Consider the following 16268-nt stretch of genomic DNA (forward strand, 5'->3'; position numbering starts at 1 on the left):
TTGTTGTCGGAAATTCCAACAACAATTGTCCGATGGAGCATACAGACGGTCAGATTGTCTGACAAAACACGTACGTCAGACAATTGTTGTCGGAATATCCGATCGTGTATACAGGCCTTTAGAATCCAGGATAACATTGACAGCACTGTACAAGGCACCTGTACAATCTCAGCGATTTACCAGCATTTATTGCTACTGTGCCAAGTGTTTGGAGTTCGTGAAGCCAGCAGAAGGGGGTGTAATGATTCCTGTTTTCTGCACTGCCTCCCCTGCAGATGTCAAGGAACCCCCCCAGTGTAGCGGCAGGAGGATTGTACACAGGGTTTAGCAGACACGGGATAATTTGGTAATAACAGTTGTATATGTTTTGCTTTATTGTGACGACCATAAAATAAATGTTTATTGCCTCCTCATTGAAACCACTTAATCATTCCTCGCTCAGCCGCTTTACAGCTTGGTTTACAGCGTGTTTCTATTTTAATCGCCTTTATATGGTTCTGTGTATAGAGAGGGTTAGAATAAAAATATTCGTAGAATGTGAAATGTTTTCCTTTTTTTCCATTCTAAACATTTGGTTTATTTTTTAGAGCTGCAAGTCAAACAATATAAAGTAAAAAAAAAAAATAGTATGAACACAGCAGGGCATAAAAAAATGTCCAGCCTGCCTGCCTTTATTATATAAAACACATGTTAATGAAGAGCAATGGTTCAAAGCAGATTCAAAAAAATGAAAATAGATACACACATTCTTCTGACAACAGTGAAAGTAGAGTGACCAACTATTGTATACTGTATATATACAGCGGGGAAAATACGTATTTGATCCCCTGCAGATTTTGTAAGTTTGCCCACTTACAAAGGAATAAAGGGCCAAATCCTCAAAGATCCTGCCTAACTTATCTTTTTCCATTTAAGTTACACTGCCTTAAAATTTCTACCTAAGTGCCCGATCCACAAAGCATTTACCTAGAAATTTCAGGCCGTGTAACTTAAATTCTCCCGGCGCAAGGCGGTCCTCTTCTCCAGGGGGCGATGACAATTTAAATGAGGCGCGCTCCCGCGCCGGCCGTACTGCGCATGCTCGTGACGTCATTTTCCCGACGGACAGCGTGCAAAATGACGTTACGTCGGGCTTTGTGGATTGCGACGGGACAATAAAGTTGCGTCGGGTAAAAAAAAAGTTACGCGCCGAAAAAAAAAATTCAAAATTTTAAAAAAATCGCGGCGATCGAAAAAAAGGTCTGTTTTTACAAGGTGTAACTAGTTTACACTTTGTAAAAGCAGAACTAATTTTACGTATGCAAACGTAAACTTACGCAGAAAACACAAAGCTGAAAAGCTTTGTGGATCTCCGTAAGTCCTCATTTGCATACGCGAAACGGCATTTCGACTCGAAATGCCCCCAGCGGCGGATGCGGTACTGCATCCTAAGATCCGACAGTGTAAGTCTCTTACAGATGTCGGATCTTCTGACTATCTTTGGAAAACTGCTTCTGTGGATCAGTTCCAAAGATAGGCACAGGGATACGCAGGCTGAACAGCAGTTCCGCCTGCGTATCCCTTTTGAGGATTTGGCCCAAAGGGCCTATAATTTTTATCAAAGGTGTATTTTAAATAATAGAGACAGAAAATCAACCACAAATCCAGAAAAAAACGATACAAATGTTATAAATTGAGTTGCAGTTCAGTGAGTAAAATAAAGGTCCGTACACGCTAGTATCGGTATCGGTACCGATACCAAGCATTTCCCCGGGTACTTGTACTCGGGAAAATGCTCCGATGCTTCACCCGATACCTGGGCAGTCAGGGGTGATCGGTGCGGCAGGGGAGTTGCAAGCACTGATCTGCCCCCTTTTCATCTGCTTTAGTTAAAGTTATACAGCGGTGATCAGTGCTTGTAACTCCCCCCAAAGCCGCCGACTGTCCTTGTATCCTCCTCCGTGCTGCTCTCCCCCTCCAGGTCCATGTCCCCCTCTGTGCTGTGTGTCCCCCTACGGGTCCTTGTCCCCCTCTGTGCTGCTCTCCCCCCTCCGTGCTTGTACTCTGGCAAATGCTCCGATGCTTCACCCGATACCTGTACAGTCAGGGTGATCAGTGTGGTGGGGGGGAGTTACAAGCACTGATCACCCTGTATAGATTTCAACAAGAAGATCGGTGCTTGCAACTCCCGCCACCGCACCGATCACCACTGACTGTCCTTGTACCCTCCTCCAGTCCCTCTTTGTTCTGCTGCTGTCTCCTCCGTTCTTCTCCGTGCTCCATGTCCTCCTAAGTGCTCCGTGATGCTGTCTCCTCCGTTATGCTCCATGTCCCCCTCCATGCTCCATGTCCTCCTAAGTGCTCCGTGCTGCTGTCCCCTCCGTTTTGCTCTGTGTCCCCGTCTGTGCTCCATGTCCTCCTAAGTGCTCCGTGCTGCTGTCCCCTCAGTTTTGCTCCATGTCCCCATCCATGCTCCATGTCCTCCAAAGTGCTCCGTGCTGCTGTCCCCTCCGTTAAGCTCTGTGTCCCCCTCCGTGCTCCATTTCCTCCTAAGTGCTCCGTGCTGCTGTCCCCTCTGTTCTGCTCTGTGTCCCCCTCCGTGCTCCATGTCCTCCTAACTTCCTAAGTGCTCCCTGCTGCTATCCCCTCCGTTCTGCTCCGTGTCCCCCTCTGTGCTCCGTGTCCCCCTCTGTTCTGCTCCATGTCCCTCTCCGTTCTGCTCTGTGCACCCCTCCGTGTCCTCCTCCGCCCCCTCTGTCCTCGAACTGTCAGGATGGAGAGTGGAGGTAGGAGCCGTTAAACCTGGCTCCTTCCTTTAGTGAATGAACAGAGTCAGTGATCACTGACTCTGTCCATTCATATAACTGAAACATCGTAACCTGTCATTATGATGTCTCAGTTTATGAATGGAGAGGAACCGCTGTCTTCTCTCCATTAATTTTCAGTGCACCTGAGAAAGGGACTGGGGAATCTCTATCCTCAGTCCCTTTCTCTGCCTCAAAGGGGAGATGTCAGCGGTCTGTTAAGACCCCTGATACAGTATCTCACCAAAGCCCCCCAACAGGATGATAAAATTAAAAATAAGAAATTACAATAAATAATAAAAAAAATGATTGGAAAAAAAAACACGTCCCTCCCTCTAAAAAGAAAGCATTGTAAAAAAAAACTAAAACAATAATAAAAAATAAATTGTAAAAAAATATTAAAAAAATAAATTGTAAAAAAAAACTGACACGTGCCATTGTCACATGACGTTAAAAAAGTATTGGTAATCGGTAGGGTTGTCCCGATACCACTTTTTTAGGACCGAGTACAAGTACCGATACTTTTTTTCAAGTAGTCGCCGATACCGAATACCGATACTTTTTTTTAATGTCATGTGACCGTTTTCAAACCACAATACAGACCAAAGATATTTTCTTTAGAATTATGAAGAACTGGTACATCATGGTGTGGGGCTGTTTTTTAGCATACGGTACTGGAAAACTACATATCATTGAAGGAGTGATCACTGTCAGTGCAGCTCATCGGTGCCAGTGCCCAAAAGTGCAGCTAGCCAGTGCCACCTATCAGTGCAGATCAGTGCCCATTAGTGCATCAGTGCAGGGAGGCAGCTTATTAGTGCATCTCATCAGTGCCACCCAATCAATGCCAGTGCCACCTATCAGTGCCATCCATTTATGAGTGCCATTCAATCAATGCCAGTGCCACCTATCAGTGCCATCCAATGGTGCCATCCAATTTGTGTTCGACGTCACAAAAAATAAATAAAAAAAAAGTATTCTATTTTGGTATCGGGAGTATTTGCGCGAGTACGAGTACTAGCGCAAATACTCGGTATCGGTCCCGATACCGATACTGGTATCGGTATCTGGACAACCCTAGTAATCGGTATCGGCGAGTACTTGTAAAAAAGCATTGGTACTTGTACTCGGTCCTAAAAAAGTGGTATCGGGACAACCCTAGTTAGTATGCAAGGCAAGATCCAGGCACACAACCTTTTGACAAAAATCAGAAACTCGGTTGGCTAACAATCGAACCGTGTGTACCAGGCTTTAGAATGGCCCAGTCAAAGTCCAGACCTAAATCCAATTGAGGTTCTGTGGCAAGACTTGGAAATTGCTTTTCACAGATGCCAAAATATAAGATGACAAAATATGGAAAATTTCAAGGGGTATGAGTACTTTTTCAAGGCACTGTATATATAAAGACTAGTACTTTCTGCCTTTAAAAAATCCCTTACCATACATAAACAGTTTGTGACTTATCTATTCATCTTTGTGTTTGGAAGTTTTCTTTACTAAGAGCATCAAAGGCGGCATACACACTATCTGGACATCTAGTCTAGAAAAAAACCAAGTCGCTTTGATTATCATTTTAATGCTGAACATTTATGAATATAACATTATGTACTGCTACTGTTTCATGTATATTAAAGAGGAACTGCAGTATGCTCACATAATTTGTAATAAAAACATCTTTGCCAATCTGAAGCTTTCCTCCAAACATTTGCATTTTATATATACTGTACTGTGATTCTGTACTTGACAAATATGCTGCAGAAATCTCCCTCCACTAAGTCTGGCTGCAATCATTTTAACTGTGGTCAGCTTAAGCTGCTGCCTGATCACTTTAGAGGCACACCTCCAGCTTGGGAGCTCTTATTGGCCCTCTTATGACTCATCACTCCTTCCTGGCAAACTCTCATGTGAGTGCCCAATGTGATAAGCCTAGGCTTTTTACCAGACAGGAAACAGGAAGTGGGGTGTATAAGGTATTTACTGGCAAAAAGAAAATGTTTTACTATCCAAAGTTAAAGTTGAAAAAATGACTGAAGTTCTGCTTTAAGTACACTATGTTTCAAGGCCACTGTGGGAGGATGAAGAATGCTATTTGTGATGTGCAGGAAAAGGAGATATGTAGGATAATCTACTACTTCGTGTATAATAATAAAATATGATATTTAGAGTTGGTAATACAACAAAGCACTGAAAAACCTATGTACAGTATCTCACAAAAAATGATAACGACCCCAAACACAACACCTCCACTCCACTGCCTTGCTAAAGAAGCTGAGGGTAAAGGTGATGGAATGGCCAAGCATGTCTCCAGACCTAAGATACTGGAGGCCGCATCCATGTTTGCCCCTCTTCCTTCCGGGGCCGCGGACTCCGGCTCTGTGACTGGCCAGAGTCACGTAACATCACTCCCACGCATGTGCGGGGGAGCCGCCGGTCATGACACTCGCTATTGAATGAATGGTTGCTTCTTCACAGTGCATGCGCTAATGACATAATCGGCGCAGTGTTCAGCAAATATCTCGTAAACAGCGCACGTTTAGGAGATATTTACAGTACCTATGGGTAAGTCTTATTCTAGGCTTACCTACAGGTACAACTTACCGATGGAGGTGTACAACCTCTTTAAGCTTTGACAATAAAACCTGGAACCTGATACTCCAAATTTAGTAAATCTCCCATGGAAAAATGCACGGTAATGTAGCATAAGGCCTTATTCACGTTTGTACTGTCAAACCTGCATTTATATGCATTTAGAGGACATTCCTAAAATCATATACAGTAAAATCTTGGTTTGAGAGTAAACTTGGTTTGAGAGCGTTTTGAAAGACAAGCTAATTTTTAAAATAAATTTTGACTTGATATACAAGCGATGTCTTGATGTACAAGTAGTGTCATGTCACGTCACAACTGACTATAAAAGAGAAGAGAGGCACCTCTAAGTGTAGCAATATGGTTACAGTTAATGAAGGTACAACATGGTTAGAAACTCACATGGTTGATGATTAAGGCTTCTTTTCCATGGACGTTTTTACAGCCACTTTCTTTAGCGTTTTTTACAGCTTAAAAACGCCTGTCCATGTTTTTTTTTTATTTGATATTTTTTTTTTGAGTTGGAGCTCAAAAACGCTGCGTTTTTGCGCGTTTTTTAACGTCTGGCGTTTTTACAGCTCTACTCTGGAGCATCAGAACACACTGGTCCTGGGTTTTTTTTGCAGCTTAAAAACGGCTCAGCCATCTACAGCTCAAAAACGTCATGGTGGGCATGAGGCCATAGACTAACATGGAGAGCCGTTTTTAAGCTGCAAAAAACGCTCAGAAAAGTGGCTGTAAAAACGTCCGTGGAAATGAAGCCTTAAGCAGACACATCTAAGTATGCAGGCGACCAGAGTAAAGCTGTCCACATAGACCATCCTTCTCACCGCCATTGATGTCGTCCCTTCCACACTGCGCTCCACAAGCAGTTCAAGCCTTGCTTTCAGATCGCTCTACTGCAGGGTAGTCTTCCCGGTCACGATTGCAGACTGACATCGGTGAGAGCCGGCGGTGCGGCGGGCTATTCGGACAGCTTTACCCCGGATACCTGCTTACTTCGATTTGTCTCTTTTAATCATCAACCATGTGAGTTGCTAAATGTTGTACCTTCAATAAATGGAACCATATTGCTACACTTAGAGGAGCCTCTCTTCTCTTTTATACTCTGTAGCTCTTGCTGGATTTTGCTTTTAATCCCCTTGTGGAGGCTTCCATTTGTGGATGGACATTTTATGGTTACATAACTTATCACATTGCTATAATCTTTTTATATGGACTATAAACTAAAAGACTTATGAATAAATGGTTGTGGAACGAATCATTTGAGTTTCCATTATTTCTTATGGGAATATTTTCTTTGATATACACGTGCTTTGGATTACAAGCATGCTTCCGGAACGAATTATGCTCGCAATCCAAGGTTTTACTGTATAGGAATACATATATACCGTAGGAATACCCAATATAGTACGGTAGTATATTCACACCTATGCAGTAAAAACTCGCTGCTGTGAGAAAATGTGTGGTGCTGTCATTCATTCTGAATGGCAACCCCACGCATGTAAAATTGCAGCGCAGGTGTAGGAACCGCAAGGAAATCGTATGGTCAAAATAAACATGCAATTTCCCTACAGGCTGCATTTAGAAAAAGGTGCATGCATCTTTTTCTGCAGGCAAGGCTGCCCATTGAAATGAAAAGGCTGCCATGCCCACGCAAACGCAGCCCATAGAAATGTATAGATGTGAACCTAGGGTAAATGCATGTAATGATTTTTACAATTGAAGTTTGTAAGAACTTTGGGCCAGATTCACGTAGAGCGGGGCGCAGCGTAACGTAACTGGTTTACGTTACACCGCCTTTTTTTCCGATTTAGTGCCCGATCCACAAAGCACTTACCTGGAAATTTGCGGCGGTGTATCGTAAACAGATCCGGCGCAAGGCGGTCCAATTCAAATGGGGCGGGTACCATTTAAATTAGGCGCGCTCCCGCGCCGGACGTACTGCGCATGCTCGCGTCGCAAATTTCCCGACGTGCTTTGCGCGAAATTACGACGCGCCAACGTTTTGTGAATCGTGACGTGAAAAAAGATTTACGCCGGAAAAAATAAAAGATTAAAAAAAAATTCAAAAGCGACGCGGGAAAGACAGGCATACTTTAACATGGTGGAGTACTTTTACACCATGTTAAAGGTGCACTATCTTTGCGACGGAAATCTAACACTTGCGACGCCGTAACGACGGAAAAAATCTTCGTGGATCGCCGTAACTCCTAATTTGCATACCCGACGCTGGTTTACGACGCAAACTCCCCCCAGCGGCGGCCGCGGTACTGCATCCTAAGATCCGACAGTGTAAAACAATTACACCTGTCGGATCTTAGGGATATCTATGCGTAACTGATTCTATGAATCAGTCGCATAGATAGAAACAGAGATATGACGGCGTATCAGGAGAAACGCCGTCGTATCTCTTTGGTGAATCTGGCCCTTTGTTCTGTCCTTATACAATGCGCAAGGATTACAATAGACAAAGTTCCACATATATACTATTTTTGGCAAGAGAAATATAAACAGAAATCCATTGATTGGCCCAACCTGAAGATTACTGCTGTACAGAGTTATCATTTATGTTATGTTTGCAGTAATGGTCCACTTCTTCCTCTCCTACAATGTCAGGTAATGATTTTTCAATGGCACCATTCACATTGTACATTTACCTGCATTTAGGTGCACTCAGCTTAGCTGCATCTAGGATCCAATTAGAAACTCTAAGTGCATGTAAATGCCATTAAAAGCAGCTAAGTGTGCTTTAAAGCAGGAACATCAAAATTCAAGAAAAAGTGATCTTGGAAACATAAGGTCCCTTGTACACGGGGGCATTTATCTGCTCTGAACCCAAAAGGGACAGAAACGGCGTCCAGCTCCACTGCCTGCAGCCTGTCAAAGTCTGTGGCTGGCTGGACAGGGCTGAACCCCATAACAAGTGGTACTCACATTTAGGGCCCTATGAATTTAGGGACAAATGCCCGGAATGCAGAAGGCCTGCAAATTCAGGTAAGTCTATGGCAGATTTATGGAGGTAATTAAAGTGGTTCAAAAGGCAGAAGGTTTTTTTTAATCTTAAAGCGGAACTTCACTCTCTCAATCAACAGACTATTTTTAACCTTTTCATGACTAAGCCTTTTTCCTGACATTTGGTGTTTACAAGTTAAAGATCGTATTTTTTGCTAGAAAATTACTTAGAACCCCCAAACATTATATATATTTTTAGCAGAGAATCTAGAGAATAAAATGGCAATTGTTGCAACATTTTATGTCACACGGTATTTGTGCAGCTGTGTTTTAAACGCAACTTTTTGGGAAAAAGACACTTTTATGAATTAAAAAAAAAATGAAACAGTAAAGTTAGCCCAATTCTTTTGTATAATGTGCAAGATCATGTTACACAGAGTAAATAGATACCAAACATGTCCACGCTTTATAATTGCACGCACTTGTGGAATGGCAACAAACTACGGTACCTAATCTCCGGTATCTAAATCTCAATAGGCGACGCTTTAATTTTTTTTACGGTTACGAGGTTAGAGTTACAGAGGAGGTCCAGTGCTAGAATTATTGCTCTTGCTCTGCATATGCAGGCACGACTTCCCTATGCGTTTTTTTGCTGCGTGAGCTTGCGGGGACGGGGGCGCTTTAAATTAATTTTTCTTATTTCTTTTATTTATTTTTATAATATTAAATTGTGTTTTAAAAAAAAAAAATGATAATTTTTATTGCTGTCAAAAGGAATGTAAACAATCCTTGTGCAAGTAATAGGTGGTGACAGGTACTCTTAATGGAGGAATCGGAGGTCTAAAAAAAACAAATCCCTCCTTTACACTTCAAAGTATTCAAATCGCGGAAAACCGCGATTCTGAATACTGTATATATTTTTAAATCCAGCGCCATTGGCAGCCGAGTAAACCGGAAGTGACGTTGTGATGTTGCTTTCATGTTTACATTCAGGAGACTGAATCAAAGCCGTTTACGGCTTTGTTCCAGTCTGTGGCTAGGTGCTGGATGTGGCACATCGTGGATCGGATCTCCCAGTGGGATAGGAGGCCCTGTAAGAGCTGCGGAGGCGGCGGGAGGGGGGGGATGTCCCCTCTCGCTCCTCCGGTATAACAATCGATGCAGCTTTTAGCCGCATTGGTTGTTATGCCTGGATAGCCAATCGCACGCTTTAAACAACGGTACCGGGATAAAAAAAAAAACAAAGAAAACTTATAAAAATAACAATCAAAGTAATGAAACATTTTCAAAAATTAAACTAAATTGATGAAATAATAAGGAGGAAAAACAGCTTGCGTGCGATACACAGAAACAAGGATAAAAAAAGGGTTAAAGCTGCGCCACTGAACCAAAACATTAAAGTCCACTGAAACCAAAAAATTTTGCACTATGTATATATAGTACAAATGTGCACCATTCAGTAGGCACACAAATATTTGATCTTGAAAGTTATGCTCTAAAAACTTCACACCACAGTGACTTCAAAGATATTTCACACTTAAGTGAAAACCCACCACCGAGTATCAAAGCCGCTTACCGAAAGGGCAAGCTCGATTAGCAACCAGCTATAGCGCAGCCGCGGCCTTTGAAAACTGTAATGGACTCCCAGACTAGAAGTCTGGCTTCCTTGGCATTCACAGACTCCAGCAGATGGACATAAGTAGAAAGAAGGTGCACCATAGCATAATTCCGTATGACTTATTTATTTAAAAAATGTAAGTGGTACTTACAAGATGCACGTAAAAACGTTACATATAAAAACAGATGCCGGTCGGCAACAAGCAGGGCCCTTCCTCCTCGGCGTGGTGACGTCACTGCGCGTCCACTCAAATGCGTTTCGTCATTAACAAGACGTTCTTGGTACCGGGATGATGCCTGCAGCTGCCGGTAATGGTTTCCGGTAATGCCAAATAAATTTTGATATCAGGCTGGACATCTGAGTGAAAAAACCCCTAGGGAGGGACATGGGTATCATCTGCATATACAACAGAATGCGTGGGAGGATGTTCATCTTTACTACAGCCAGCCTCCCCAACCAGGTAAAGGCCGTCTTAGTCCAAGTGGCCAAGTCATTTTTCATTGTAGCTAACAAGGGGGGGAAATTGGCTGCATAAAGGGTGTCATATCTGTCCGTCAACCGGACACCTAGGCATTTCAGAGAAGACTTAGCCCAAGTAAACGGGAAGGCGGTCTGTAACCGGTCAGCCACCTGAATAGGGAGTATTTCAGACTTCGAGTAATTGATTTTAAAATTAGAAAGTGACCCAAAATGGTTGAGTTCCTGCAGCAGATTTGGGAATGAGATCAGGGGCTCCGTCAGGTGAAACAGCACATCATCGGCGTAAGCTGAGAGTTTATGCTCAGTATGACCCACCGTCAGTCCTTTAATGTTGACATTTGCCCGGAAGGTGCGTAAGAAAGGCTCAAGCACCAAGGCAAACAGGATAGGCTATAGCGGACACCCCTGTCTTGTGCCATTTCTGATCGGGAATCTGTGGGAAAGAAATCCATTAACCTTGACTTGTGCAATTGGGTCCGAGTACAACACCATAATCCAAGTCAGCATGTGTGTGCGGAGACCCATAGTTTCAGGTACGGCACGTAAGTAGCTTCAATCCACCCGGTCAAAAGCTTTCTCCGCGTCTGTGGAAAGAATGAGATACGGGGGGGAGTCAGCGGAAGCACGCGCCCAATGAGCGAGCTGTATAGCTCTGACAGAATTGTCCCAGGCTTCACGGCCCGCAACAAACCCCGTCTGGTCAGGGTGAACAATTAACGGGATCAGATGTTTCAGTCTGTTGGTGAGAATCTTTGCTAAAATGTTTACATCCACATTAAGGAGGTATATGGGTCTGTAACTTTGGGGCAGAGTCGGGTCCTTTCCGTCCTTGGGGATGACTGAGATATGAGCCAGCAGCGCCTCACTAGGAATGACGTTTCCTTCTGCTATGGAGTTGAAGTAGCCACACATCGACCCAGACAGCAGAGGCAGGAATTGTCTATAGTAAGCTTTAGTGAATCTGTCAGGGCCAGGGCTCTTGCCATTGGGCAGAGACTTCACCATTGCCTCTATCTCAGCGGGGGTAATAGGTGATTCTAGCTGGGTGATGCCATGTGTGTTAATGTATTTGTGTTGTATTTTCAGATGACAACTGTACTGACTAAATGAAAATCGTACGATTAGGTATCGTACGAGGAAAATTTTCGTGCTTGTCTGATAAAATAATATCGGATGAACTGTCATGATCGGCGGAAGCCCTGTACTAACTATCCGATTATCGTACGATTCTTCCTCGGACGACATTTTTTGCACGATATTCGGATCCTGTGTACGGGCCATTAGTATGTACAGGTTAATTTGAATTCAAATCATGTTTTTTTTTTGTTTTTGTTTTTTTCAGCCAAGCAAATGTGATTTCTAATCAGTGTAACGACAGGTGCCCTCTTCAATCACTCTATGCTCTGCATGTGATATTTTTAATGAGCAGAAGCTGGTATAATGTGATAGATTTCATTGTGAATTATTGGAGAGGCTGCAATCAATACCGGGCCCAGGTCAAGGTTGTCTAGATTATGCGTGTTCATTACATTCATTATGCACATATTTCACCCATTCAGGAACTTGGTATCTGCATACGGTACTTGCAATCTTCATCTGTTTGTGGTTTCTATTTTAAGGTGGAACTCTGTGTAGAGGAAAATAATAACTGCTTGTCAGAGATATGTTGGTAATATGTCAATTATCTCAGCAAGTGTGTTCTCCATGCCCTCAATTCTCCTTTTGCAATGATTTCTCTGCACCATCAGAAGTTGCAGAGCTCAACCGGGTCATGCCAGGGAAAATGGCCCATAAAAACTTCCACCGCTGTGGGCTGCTGTGAATACAACTTTTCTATTCCACTGATGTAATAACATGCGCAGATAGTCAGTTGCTCATTAGAGATACCATAGAATATAGTAAATTCTACTGGAAGGGGAATTTATTTCAAGACACAGACCAGTGACATGTCATAGACCACTTGTGAAAATAAAGAGAATAATACTGCGCTGCCAACCAAACTAAAATAAAAAGAAAATAAAGATAAAAAAAGCTGCCAGCACCAACAAATAGATTAATTTGTGAAAAAGATGTACGAAGAAAAAAGTGCAGCGCTATGAATGTATCACAAAAGTGTCAATGATGTGACAAATGACAAGAAGAAAAAAGGTTGTAGCATAAATGGTAAATACAAATATACAAAAATCATCAATACACTTTCACATGTCCAACCATGTGCAAGTGAAAAAAACAAAAACAAATAATGACTGGAAACTATCCAGATCCAAATGTGAGTTCAAATATAAAGTGACAACTATCAAGATCCAAATATGAGTTCAAATCTGCAGTGACATAGTAAAAAACAAACTCATGAGGATATTTTTCTAAACCCAGGTGTTTGGTGTGCTTACCTTATTACTATGACTAATGTCTCACTATAAAAATCCCTATATTTGGAAGAGAAACCCTCTCAACCTTATATGTGCCTTTTGTTTTATATGTATCTTATGATGGGATTGTGAGCTTTCACTAGTCATCTTGGGAAACCCTTTCACCTACCTTTTTGTTTTTCTATATAGGCAAGTACATTGAAATCCTTGCTATCCGCAGTTGTGGTTCAGTCCCGTTCACCATACGCAACCATACGTTGCACACTGCATCAAATTGGTCTGCATGGCTGTAGTCCCAGAAGGAAGTCTCTTCTAAAGATGATGCACAAGAAAGCCTGCAGTTTGCTGAAGACAAGCAGACTAAGGACATGGATTACTGAAACCATGTCCTGTGGTCTGATGAGAACAAGATAAACTGTTTTGGTTCAGATCATGTCAAGCGTGTGTGGCGGCATCCAGGTGAGGAGTACAAACACAAGTGTTTCTTGCCTGCAGTCAAGCATTCGGTGGGAGTGTCAAAGTCTGGGGCTGCATGAGTGCTGCCGGCACTGGGGAGAGCTACAGTTCATTGAGGAACCATAAATGCCAACATGTACTGTGACATGCTGAAGCAGAGCATGATCCCCTCCCTTCAGAGACTGGGCCACAGGGCAATATTCCAACATCATAATGACCTGACCCCAAACACACCTCCAAGAAGACCACTGAAGAGGCTAAGGGTAAAGGTGATGGACTGGCCAAGCATGACTTCAGACCTAAACCCTATTAAGTATCTGTGGGGCATCCTCAAACGGAAGGCCTCTAACATCCACCAGCTCTGTGATGTCATCATGGAGGAGTGGAAAAGGACTCCAGTGGCAACCTGTGCAGCTCTGGTGAACTCCATGCCCAAGAGGGTTAAGGCAGTGCTGGAAAATAATGGTGGCCACACAAAATATTGACAATTTGGGCCCAGTTTGGACCTTTTCACTTAGGGGTGTACTCACTTTTGTTGCCAGCGGCTTCGACATTAATAGTCGAGTTATTTTGAGGGGACAGCAAATTTACACTGTTATACAAGCTGTACACTCACTACTTTACATTGTAAAGTGTAATTTCTTCAGCGTTGTCACCTGAAAAGATATTATAAAATATTGACGAAAATGTGAGGAGTGTACTCACTTTTGTGAGATACTGTATATTACATTTTAGTTTTTGGGTTTAATACTGCTTTAGGTGTTTCTCAATTTTATGAATCCCAGACAATAATCACGTGTCACACATAAAGCTAGGGGTTATATAAAAACTAGTATTGTAAAAAAAAAAATCTTCGCCTGGCCTTCACTCATACACAACTGACACATAAGAACTCAAGATAAGATTTACCCATGTCATTTCAAGCAGTGATAGTCACTGAAAGGTTAATGGAAGAAAACTGCTGTTTGCGGGAAGCGTACAGCAGGTGTTGTATTAACACCCCAGGACTTCCAACCTTTAGTTTATGTGCCCACTGAGCAGAATAAAATCTTTATGTGTGAGTTCTTACACCAGCGATGAAAGCTGCAGCCTACTCCACTGCATAGTTATGGATGGGAGGCAGCGGTAGTAATGCCCTGTACACACGATCTGTCAATCAGATGAGAACGGTCTGATGGATTTTTCCATCAGTTAACCGATGAAGCTGACTGATGGTCCGTTGTGCCTACACACCATCAGTTAAAAAAACGATTGTGTCAGAACGCGATGACGTAAAACACAACGACGTTCTGAAAAAAACAAAGTTCAATGCTTCCAAGAATGCGTCGACTTGATTCTGAGCATGTGTGGATTTTTAACCGATAGAAAAAAAACGATCGTTTGTAGGCACGTCTATCGGTTAGGTATCCATCTGTTCATTTTAAAACAAGTTTCACATTTTTTAACCGATGGATAAATAACCGATGGGGCCCACACACGATCGGTTTGGTCTGATGAAAACCGCCCATCAGACCGTTCTCATCGTATTGACCGATCGTGTGTACGCGGCATAAGGTGTGCAACCACAGATCTTGTTAGCAAATTACTTTATCCCTGACGGACTCAGCTAGGCCAACGTTAATTGGATAATAATAATTTCATTACTCTTCCCTCTTTGAAGGCCAGAACAGCAGAAATGCTTCTAAACTGTAATACGTAATTACCAAGTACTTTGGAAAGGCAATATGCTATATCAATACAGACGAGTGTTGTTTATTACTTTAAAGGAACCCTTCTTCAACCCTATTAGTGCGAGGGATATGCTCCTACTGACTAATAACATAGCCTTCCACAGGAGGACTTGGTGTAAAGTATAAACCATATGCCGAACACGTGATAATGTATGATGTTTATATGTATGAGTATCTCTTCAGTTATGTCTAATGTGCCAAGTCATCTTGTGCCTGGCTAGAACAGATGTCCATCTCTCATGTTCCGTGTCTTGCAGCCTCAATTACAGAACTTGGAATGTTTCATAACTTGGCCTTGAGATTCTTTACCATACAATTATTACTACGACGACAGTTTACTCGCATTAGTAAATGGTATCAGTCTTTTATCCTGTTTAAATCCAAAAGCATTTTTTCAGTCCTTAATGTGAGGATCAGCGCCAAGTGGGAGCATTTGCAAGGAGCCAGTCCGCAGTTAGATAGCATTTAAAGGCTTCTTGCCTGCTTTTATTTGTCCACAAAACAAAATAAACATCAAAGTTCACCCTAATATTAGAACACAATATCAGAACGCACACAACATTATTATTATACAGGATTTATATAGCGCCAACAGTTTACGTAGCACTTTACAATAAAAGGGCAGACAGTACAATTACAATACAATTTAGTACAGTAGGAATCAGAGGGCCCTGCTTGTTAAAGCTTACAATCTACGAGGGAAGGTCAAAAAATAATGTGGGGGGTGAGCTGATGGAGAAAAAAGTTAATTTGTTAGGTGGAGGCAGGGTAGGCCTCTCTAAAGAGAAGGGTTTTCAGGGATCGTCTAAAAGTGAACAGAGTAGGAGATGGTCAGACAGATGAGGTTCCAGCGGATGAGAGAGGCTCTGGAGAAATCCTGGAGACGAGCATGGGAGGAGATGACAAGGGAGTTAGAGAGAAGGAATGAGCAGGAATGAAGAGAACAATTTGATTGGTATTTTGACACAACATTAGTGATGTACCTGGGGGCAGAGTTGCAAATGGCTTTGTAAGTTGTTGTAAGTAGAATTTTGAACTCAATTTGTTTGGTGAGTGGAAGCCAGTGCAGGGATTGGAAGAGAGGGGTAGCAGACACTGAATGGTTGGTAAGGTGAAGTCCATTCATGATGGACTGAAAGGAGGTTAGTAGTCGAGGCAAGAGATGACCAGGGAATGAACATAAATCTTTAGCCTCCTGGCGATTTGATCCACTCTTAAGCCTCGTAGACTGAACCAGTTTTCCCGGCAAGAAAACTGCTGGGGGAGCTTTTTGCCGTGAAAACCGGGTGTT

At 42.6% G+C, this 16268-nt stretch overlaps 1 protein-coding gene across 5 annotated transcripts in view; it reads left to right on the top strand.

The window, feature by feature from the left end:
* ANKRD13B (ankyrin repeat domain 13B) overlaps positions 1 to 16268 on the top strand; it is a 272072-nt gene that overhangs the window by 166240 nt on the left and 89564 nt on the right. The gene's annotated exons all lie outside the window — the stretch shown is intronic.

This window comes from Rana temporaria, chromosome 2, assembly GCF_905171775.1.
Source record: "Rana temporaria chromosome 2, aRanTem1.1, whole genome shotgun sequence".
NCBI lineage: Eukaryota > Metazoa > Chordata > Amphibia > Anura > Ranidae > Rana > Rana temporaria.